The sequence below is a fragment of the Perognathus longimembris genome, chromosome 1 (genome assembly GCF_023159225.1).
Source record: "Perognathus longimembris pacificus isolate PPM17 chromosome 1, ASM2315922v1, whole genome shotgun sequence".
Lineage (NCBI taxonomy): Eukaryota > Metazoa > Chordata > Mammalia > Rodentia > Heteromyidae > Perognathus > Perognathus longimembris.
This window is the reverse complement of record NC_063161.1, coordinates 50,460,488-50,469,706: the sequence shown is the minus strand read 5'-3', so window position 1 is coordinate 50,469,706 and position 9,219 is coordinate 50,460,488. Positions and strand designations below refer to the sequence as shown.

Here is a 9,219-nt window from a genome sequence, read left to right as displayed (position 1 = left end):
GCTTTTCAGATAACTCCAGTGACTACCTAGAACTGATCCCATAGAGTCTTAAGTGACCTTGTTCTTGGGACCACCCCCTGTGTGGCCACAGTCCTAAAGATCCCCTAGGCAGATGGCTGCTCTGTGTATCTGACTGCATATTCCCTTTGGCTTGTTCAGGCCTGGCTGACCAAATGCATTACATCCTACCAACAACTCTTGGGGACAGGAAAGATCACATTTCACACAGGGAGAAAAGAATGCTCAGAGAAGCAAGATACCCTGCCTGGGATTGCAGGTAGCTGGGGTGGTCACTGGAGCTATTTTGTCCTTTTCCTCTCTCCCTGCCCATTTCTCCACTCTGCTGTTCCGGCTCCAGTCAACTGTGCAGAAACACAGGCAGAGCCTGAGGCACGGCAAGGAGGATCTAAACAGGCTTAACCAGGCCATCCAGCGGCTGACAGTGGAGACGGATGGGGCTAAGTCTCAGGTGAGCTGTGGAAAAGGAAGGTGGAGTGGTAGAGTAGTGGTGGCAGGATTTCTGAGCACGTAGGAGTGCGGCTACCTGTGTAGCTCATGTGTATCTGTACCTAAGATTTTGTGTGAGAGTAAATAATTAATACATAGGCATATATTCATGTGTATGCTTGTTTGTATTATCTTTTATATATACATGGGTTTTTGTTGTTGTTGTTGTTGTTGCTGGTACAAGGGTTTGAGCTCAGTCTGGGTGCCGTTTCTTAGCTTTTTTGCTCAAGGCTGGTGCTCTACCCCTTGAACCACATCTCCACTTCAGGCTTTTTGGTTAGTGGTTAATTAGAGATGAGTCTCATGGACTTTTTTTTTTTTTTTGGCCTGGGCTGGCTTTGAACTGTAGTCCTCAGATCTCAACCACTTGAGAAATTAGGATTATAGGTGTGAGCCACCACTACCTATTTGTGTTTTCTTTAAGGCTGGTTAATTTTGAGCCCTGCAGGCATTTGTGCTTGTGACTCAGGCTTCGGGCTGCAGAAGGAGAGGATTCTTATTGGCAATCTCTTCCTCTAGCATCCTCTATCGTCCCTGGAGACCTCTGTGGCCTACTCCTCACCTCATCTTTCTGCTCTCACTTTTCCTTCCTTTCTGTAGCTGTGATTGTCCCAGGCTTAAGGGCCATTCCTGAGTCGGAGGAGCTCCTGTCTAGGAGTGATGATTTTGTTGAGAGGGACAGGCTGGTTGAGTGTGGCCAAGCAGATAGGTGGGCCCGTGTCTGAGCCCCACTGGGGCTCAGTGTCCCATCTGCCACAGCTTTTCTGATTGTCCACACAGCAGGCCTGCCTCACTGAGACTGGTGTTTACTATTAATATTATTCCTCAAGATCACCCAGGCTAGAATCCTACAGTGGTGATTCTTATTGCTTATTCCTGTATGAAATATTAGCCCCAGATGTACATTGTGAAGGAGCATTTGATAACTTCCCTAAACCTTGTTCATATGACAGGTGTGTCACCATGCTATTCCTCAGTCATTCCAGGTGGCAGAGATAAGGTAGATTCTTTCATCCTGAGGTTTACACACACACACACACACACACACACACACACACACACACACACACACACTCCATTTCCAAACCCTTTTTTGGCCTACCTGGCCTCTGAGAAAGGTCTAGATCCTTGAGGGGGAGAAGCGAAGGCCATGGGTATTTTTCTGTCCTTGATCTTGCCTTCACCCCTAGCCTTGTGAACTAGAGAAAGCCAAGGACCTGGTGGCTCTGCAGGAGGAGAGTGCCATGGGCAGTGCCAAGGGCAAGCTGGCTTGGCTGGAGGCTGCCCTGCAGAAGGCCAAGCAGGACATGGCAAGACAGCTGCGTGAGTACCAGGAGTTGATGGTTGTCAAGCTGGGCCTGGACTTTGAGATTGCTACCTACCGCAAGCTGCTAGAGGGCGAGGAGAACAGGTGAGAGGTGGGAAGTGCTCCTGTTGGCTTGAGAAGTGTGGGGTGGCAGGTGACCATCTTCCTCCTCAGGGGGAGGGGCTGGGAGCCATCACCCAGGTGTCCTGTCCTCCTTCAGCCACATTTCTATCATCTTGCAGTCCTTCCAACACACAAAAGGCCTAATTAATGAGCCCCTGGGGTAGGGAGAATCATCAAGTCACTCATCTCCAGTATCAGACAGCAGGGATGGGTTTGTCCTTTGAGACAACTCAGGGACCAATGTCTGACTGATGGGAATAAGGTCCCCCAATGTGACGAGGGGGCCCAAGGTCTGGGGAAGCCAATGTGTTTGAATTTTCCCTGTAGACAACATGAAGGGTTCCTCCCTCTCAGGCTTCAGAATACCTAAAGGAGATAACAAATACAGAGTGCCTACCACAGAGTGGGCTTCCGGCCCTCTCATCCCCACTCCAGTGCACCCAGCTCACTGGTAGTTCTCTTCGTTGTCTACAAGCAAACAAGTGAACCTCTGTGAATCAGAGAGCCTTAAGTGTCTTGCAAAATGCAGAACACAAAACCTAGCAGGTAGATTTACTCACTTGCTTGTTTTTTCTTCTCCCAGCAGACCGTGCCAGGGATTTGAGGCAGGGAATGTGGGTAAGTATGATGGGCACAATTTGGGCAGAGGTCAGATTTGATCTCGTCACCTCCTTGTTTCCCCCAGGCATTCTCCTGAGAAGGGAGAAGTGTGTCTGTAGTTGCTTGCTTTGTGCAGCTTGTTTGGTGGGGTCAGGGCATGAGGTATAGGGTACAGGATGTTTCTTTCTCTCTCTCTGTCTCTCTCTCTCTCTCTCTCTCTCTCTCTCTCTCTCTGTCTCTTTGTGTGTGTGTGTGTGTGTGTATCTGTCTGTGTGTATGTGTGCCACTATCACTTTAAAGGAGTAAAAGATCTGTGTCACGGCTGGGAGTGTCTGTGGATCTGTCCCTGTACTATGCCACTGTCAGGTCTCCTGGGTGGGGCTGGGAGGGCGGGGAGGAGGGCTTCCCTTGGACCCACCCATTCTCTGCCTAGTCCTGGGCTGTGCCCCTGCATGCCTGCCCAGCTCAGCCTCCGGTCCCACATGCCTGCTGGCGCCCACAGCGGCTTCCAGCGCCCTGAACACGAGCGCCCCCAGCGGCGGCTACGCGCTCTGCGGCTGCCCGGGCTGCGTGGCAGGCTTAGGCTGCCGTGGATTCCAGGGGTGCTGAGCTCTGGAGAAGCCTGAAGAACCCTGCTTCGGTTCCAAAGCCTTGTTCTTCCTGTCTCCCCCGCCCTGGGGACCCCTGCGCTGACCCTCACCTCCCCGCCCCATCCCTCCCTCTTACCCCCACCGCAGTGCGGAGATAGCCAAGGGCACCGGGAGCCAGCACCCCGGCCCTTTGCACATCCCCACTCCTCATTCCCAGGGACCCCTCCCTGGCAATAAAGAGTTCTATCTACAATGGCTGAGCTGCCAGACTGCTTGAAACCGAAGCTCAGGCCAGCTCAGGCCTACTGGGGGACAACAAAGGAAGAAACAACTGGAAATATGGCCTAGTGGTAGAGTGCTTGCCGCCTATACATGAAGCCCTGGGTTCAATTCCTCAGCACCACATAAGCAGAAAAAGCCTCAGCAGAAACCAGGGTGGCCTACTCTGGGGCAAAGAAGGAAGCAGCAACTGGGAAATGCCCCCCAGGGATGTGTGGGTCCCGGTGACGTAGGTTTTTGGTAGCTGCTTAGTGTAGAACTAGTACCTTCAGGATGGGGAGCGTGACGGGATGAGGAGCGTGATGGGATGAGGAGTGTGATGGGATGGGGAGCATGATGGCCTGGGCTCTCTAGTCAGCTCTTCTGGCAGATTGATTACCAAGAGCCATAGTCACTCATAATAGCAATAATAATAATAATTGATTATAATACATAATAGTAATGAAATTAATAGTTTTTTTTTGTGTCCCACCTGGAGCTGGAACTCAAGGCCTAAGCCCTGAGGCTTTTATGCTCAAGGCTGGAGTTCTACCAGTTGAGCCATAGCTTCACTTCCTCTGTGTGTGTGTGTGTGTGTGTGTGTGTGTGTGTGTGTGTGTGTGACTAACTGGAGATAAGAGTCTCAAGGACTTGGCCATGCTGGGCTGGCTTTGAACCACAATCCTCAGATCTTAGCCTTCTGACTTGCTAGGATTACTAGCATGAACTACCACGACCTGGCTATTGCTGCTATTATTATAGATAATAATAATGATGATGATAATAATGTATTATCATTGCCATAGTGAGGTTTGAACTCAGGGCTTCATGATTGCTAGGAAGGTACTCCACTGCCTGAGCCACACTTCCTGCCTTCTGTGCTATTTTTCTGTTTATTTGTTTTGTTTTTGTTGCCAGTCCTGGGGTGTGGACTCAGGGCCTGAGCACTATCCCTGGCTTCTTTTTGCTCAAGGCTAGCACTCTACCTCTTGAGCCACAGCGCCACTTCTAGCTTTTTCTATATATGTGGTGCTGAGGAATCGAACCTAGGGCTTCATGTATACGAGGCGAGCACTTTACCACTAGGCCATATTCCCAGTCCCACTCTGGTTATTTTTAAGATAGGGTCACTTTTTGCCCAAGCAGGTTGCTTTTTGCCCACAAGGCCTGGACTTGGAACCTCCTATTTCACTCTCCTGCTTGGCATGGCAAATGCTCCCCACTGAGCCTAGCTATTGATTGAGATGGGGTCTTATGAGCTGTTTGCCCAGATTGGCCTTAAACCTCCTGCTTCCCAAGTAACTAGGATTCCAGATGTGAGCAATGAGCAGTCAGCACCAAACACTTCCAGAATAACATCCTTAGGGTCCTACCTAGGATGTGCAAGAGAAAAGGATGTCACAGAGAGGAAGAGACTCCACAGAGACTGGCTCTTTGGAGATGACCTGGGGTGGGGTGGGGTAGGGGGAGAAAAGTTAGGGGGGGGAGGCTGAGCAAAAGCAAAGGAACAAACAGACCAGAAAGATGAGAGCACTGAGGCCAAGCTCTGGACCTACACCTCTTTCAGGTTGGGCCAAGTCTCACAAGGAAACTGGACTTTGGGATGAAGGGAGTTAGGACAGTCAGTGTGGTGGTGGCTTTTTCCTTATCACGCAAGCTGGAGAGCGGCTTCAGCTCCTCGAGCTGACAAGCTGACATTCTTTTCGGTTGCACCAAGAATTACGTCATCCATGTGTGTTAGGAACAATAGTTCCTGCTTTCTGTGTCTCTGGGTGGGGCTAATGAGCGTCCTGAGCCAGAGGCCCTGGCTTTACCTTTTAAGGCACTCTTGTGTCAAAGTATCTACTGTGTTTTCCTCTTCCCCAGCCTGGAGAACAGGTAAGGCCCCCTTCCTGAGTAAACAGAGCAGTCTCATGCCAAAGGAATGGGATTGACACCTGACAGACTGGGAGCCACCGACCTGAAGAAGGGGTCAAACACATGTCCTGCTGGGCTCCCGTAGCCCCACAGGGTCAGCACTGGCCTACACCAGTGGTACAGATGTTTTGGCCCACATTCCCAGTATCTCACAGCTGCCCTAAAGCAGAGCTGCCCCTTCTGCTAGGTTCTGGAGCTGGCTCTGTGTTCCTTGCTGGATGATGAAATTCTATGGTTTTCAAGCCCAGTTTTTCCAGCTCCTTATCTGTCAGCCTGGGACCTTCCTTGGGAAGCATGGACAGAGCATCACTGGGACTGGCAGGCAGGATTTATGGCGGGATTTCTGCAGCTGCCTCAGATGCATCATGCAAGTCTGACTGCCCACGGGTTCTCTTTCCCAGGCCCAAGCCTAGACCTGCCAGGTGTCATTCTAGAATATCTCAAGGGCCTTGGAGCTCGGTTGGAGTCTCTTTTGGGGTCAGGGATGTGTGGGTCACTGGCAATTTTTTATAGTTTGGGGACCCATTCTCTCGAGAGGCTCCCTGGAGCCATAGGCCACATTCCAGCCTGGGGTGGGATGAAGGAGGCGCCTGGCGCTTTGTGGGTCACTCACAAGCCCATTTATACAGTGGCCAGCAGAAGCTACTCCAGCTCAGTTCAGTCATGAGGGACCGTCCACAAAGGGCCAGCAGAAGCTACTCCAGCTCAGTTCAGCCACAAGGGACCATTCACACACGGTCAGCCTCTGTTGGCTCCAGGTGCCTGTCACCCTGCATCACTTCTTAGTGCTCACACATGCCAGACACCAACTTGGCTGGACTAGCTTCTTTTATTTCTTTAAAATAGTTTTATTGTTACTCTCAACATATTGTACAGAGAGGGTACCATTTCATAAGTCATGCAATGTGTACATTTCTTTTTGTTTTTTTGGCAATGTCACACTTTCCTTTATTTTCCCCCAATGGACTCTCTTCTTGAGCTGAGCCTCACAAGAACAGTAACCGTCTATCTCATTTTTTCCTCAGAGTGTCTCACATAGAGATGCAAATGAATTGAGGCTTTCTGATTGACCTGCCTGCAATATATTGGGCCTTTTCCCCCACTGTTCACAGGTCTCTACAAAATGCCTCAGAAGTCTCTACCTACCTATCTATCTATATCTATCTGTCTATCTATCTATCCATCTATCATCTGTCGTGGCATTGGGAGGTCAAATCTACGCATGCAAGGCATATAGTCACCGAGCTACATCCCAGTCCTTTGAGGCATTTTAAACACTGTTTTTTATGTGTCTGTTGTAGAGCTTAAACTCGGGGCCTGGGCGCTGTCCCTGAGCCTCTTTGTGCTCAAGGCTAGCACTCTACCACTTGAGCTATAGCGCCGCTTCTGGTTTTTGAGTGGTTAGTTGGAGATGAGACTCATGGGGACTTTTCTGCCTGGGCTGGCTTTGAACTGTGATCCTCAGATCTCAGCCTCCTGAGTAGCTAGGATTACAGGCATGAGCCACTGGCACCTGGCTCATTTTAAACACTTTTAAATAAAACCATACAAAGCCTAATGTCAGCTGACCTTCCCCTGTCCCAGCTGGAGCTACAGTAATAGCAAGTAGGATAAATAGAGAGGGAAGCCCAAGGGTTAGAGCCACAAGGACTCTGTAACCATAGGGTTCCTCCCCAGAATGACACTCAGCAGTACTGGTCCATGACCACTTCCACTTGACGGAACCTCTGCCTGTGACCCTTCTGTTACCAGCACATATGCGTGCACTCAGGTACCCACAAATCCTCCCTCTTCAGCAAACCTGCACATGCACACACACAATGCACATATAGAAACCCTTGCAATCACATGTCTAATCCTTTGCATTGCTGAGAGGTGTATGTATATTAGGATGCAGTCTGACGGCTCTACTTGTGTACAGCTATTGTGGACAGGGAGCCATAAAGACTGCAGAAGCATACAGGCAGCATAGGATCTGCTCTCTTCCTCTCCTAAAGCATGGTACAGCTTTCAGATCCAGGTCTCAGTGGCTCCCACCTGGAATGCTACCTACTCAGAAGGCTGAGATCTGAGGATCATGGTTCAAAGCCAGCTCAGACAGGTCCATGAGACTGACTCATATCTCCAATTAGCCAGCAAAAATCTGGAAATGGAGGTGTGATTCAAGTGGTAGCATGCCAATTGAGAGTGCAGGTACCTGAGTTCAAGTCCCAGGAGGACAAAAATATAACATCACAATATGGCTTTCAGTTGGTAAGATATCTTAGTGAATATACTGAGGCCCAGAGAGGGAAGGTGACTTGTAGAAAGTTACACAGTGAGGGTTTCCATTTTCAGCCTCGCTCTTCTGACTGAACCTTGTTCAGAGAGAGAAACTTGAGGGAGGTAGGTAGGGTTATGGAGCTTGAATAGGGAGGAGGAGGAAGAGTCAAAGCTCAGAGAGACTGGGCAGGTGCCAGTACTCATGCCTGTAATCTAGGGTTACAGCTACCCAGGAGGCTGAGATCTGAGTATTGCAATTTGAAGCCAGCCTGGGCAGGAAAGTACTCGAGACTCTCATCTCCAATAAATCACTTAGAAAAAGCTCAAGTGTGGCTCAAGTGGTAGAGCTCTAGCCTTGAGCACAAAGAGGCTCAGGGACAACACCCAGGTCTTGAGTTCAAGCACCAAGACCAGCAAACACACATACACAAAACTTCAGCGATGGTGAGGGTGTGATGGTACAGCAGGTCCTGGAGGCCTAGCTGGGCTGATGACACAGATCAGAGAGCAGTGAGACACACAGGGTGGGGCCAGCCAGCAGAGATGGAGAGATGGAGGGATGCAGCTTTAGGACTAGACTCCTGACAGAGTCATTGCTTCTTTCTGAGCTGGATGGTGTCACCATCCAGAACAACCACACTGTGTGCAACTCTCCATCCCATCACAGACAGCCGGAGACTTTGGCTGGAGTCCTCTGAGAAGGAAGGGGCTGTGGCTTCAGGTCACTCACTTCTGGGCTTTCAGGGTCCCTTAATACACTACTATTTCTGTTGCCTTGAAACCTGGGACTGGAAGTTTAAAAATTCACCTGAGGTAGGGATCTCTGATTAGGAACTCACCTTGATCCTTACTTGTCAGATTCTCATTCAGGTCCTATGTGTGCTTCCTTGTATGGGGGGTGGGCAGGGGTCTGAGGCCCTGCAGACCCACATACCTCTCTCTCCTTGCAAAATCTGATCAGGGCTACGACTGTAGCTAGAGGCTAGCCATGGCCCTGAGCCCTGGAGGCACACATCCCACTTTACATTCTGCAAAAGTGGAATGAATACGAGTTATTAATGCTCTGCCAAGGGATTACACATAGGTGAAGTTGCTTAAGCCTCCCTCTGACCCTGAGGTAGGGGCTCTTTTTCTGGCATTTTTTTTGTCTCATCATTTTTACCTAGGAAGAGGCAAAGCAGTTTAGATCAGGAATCTGTGTTCACCTCTAAGTTACAGCAACACTTTGCTGTGTGCTATTTCTGTCTTTGATGCAATGTTTTAGCTCTGGCAGGTCTCCAAACCTCAAAGGGACTCCATTTAAAAAAAAAAGTGCCCTGACAAGGCACTTTGGAAACTTTATATCATGTTCCTTCATTCACCTCTTGAAGAATTCCAGTAAATTACTCAGGCTGAGTCTTCTGCACCACAGCCATGAGTGATGTTTCCTTAAGCTTTCAGTGATGAGGAAATCTCACATGCTTCCATCAGTTTACAGATGTGCAAGGGCTGTTTTCTGGGAGGCAGCAATAACAGCAAAACGAACACAAGAATTGCTCAAATAGCAGCTGAATCCCTGAGCTGCATGAGAGGCTGGGTCTTACTTCCCAGGCTGTTTTAGGACTGGTTTCATGCCTAAAATTACATCATGTGCGGGTAACGTGATGTGTACTCCCC

General features: G+C 49.6%; 1 protein-coding gene across 1 annotated transcript in view; it reads right to left on the bottom strand.

Annotated features, from left to right (window-relative positions):
* Positions 1-9,219, bottom strand: part of LOC125364468 (keratin, type II cuticular Hb1-like) — a 30,590-nt gene that overhangs the window by 15,914 nt on the left and 5,457 nt on the right. The gene's annotated exons all lie outside the window — the stretch shown is intronic.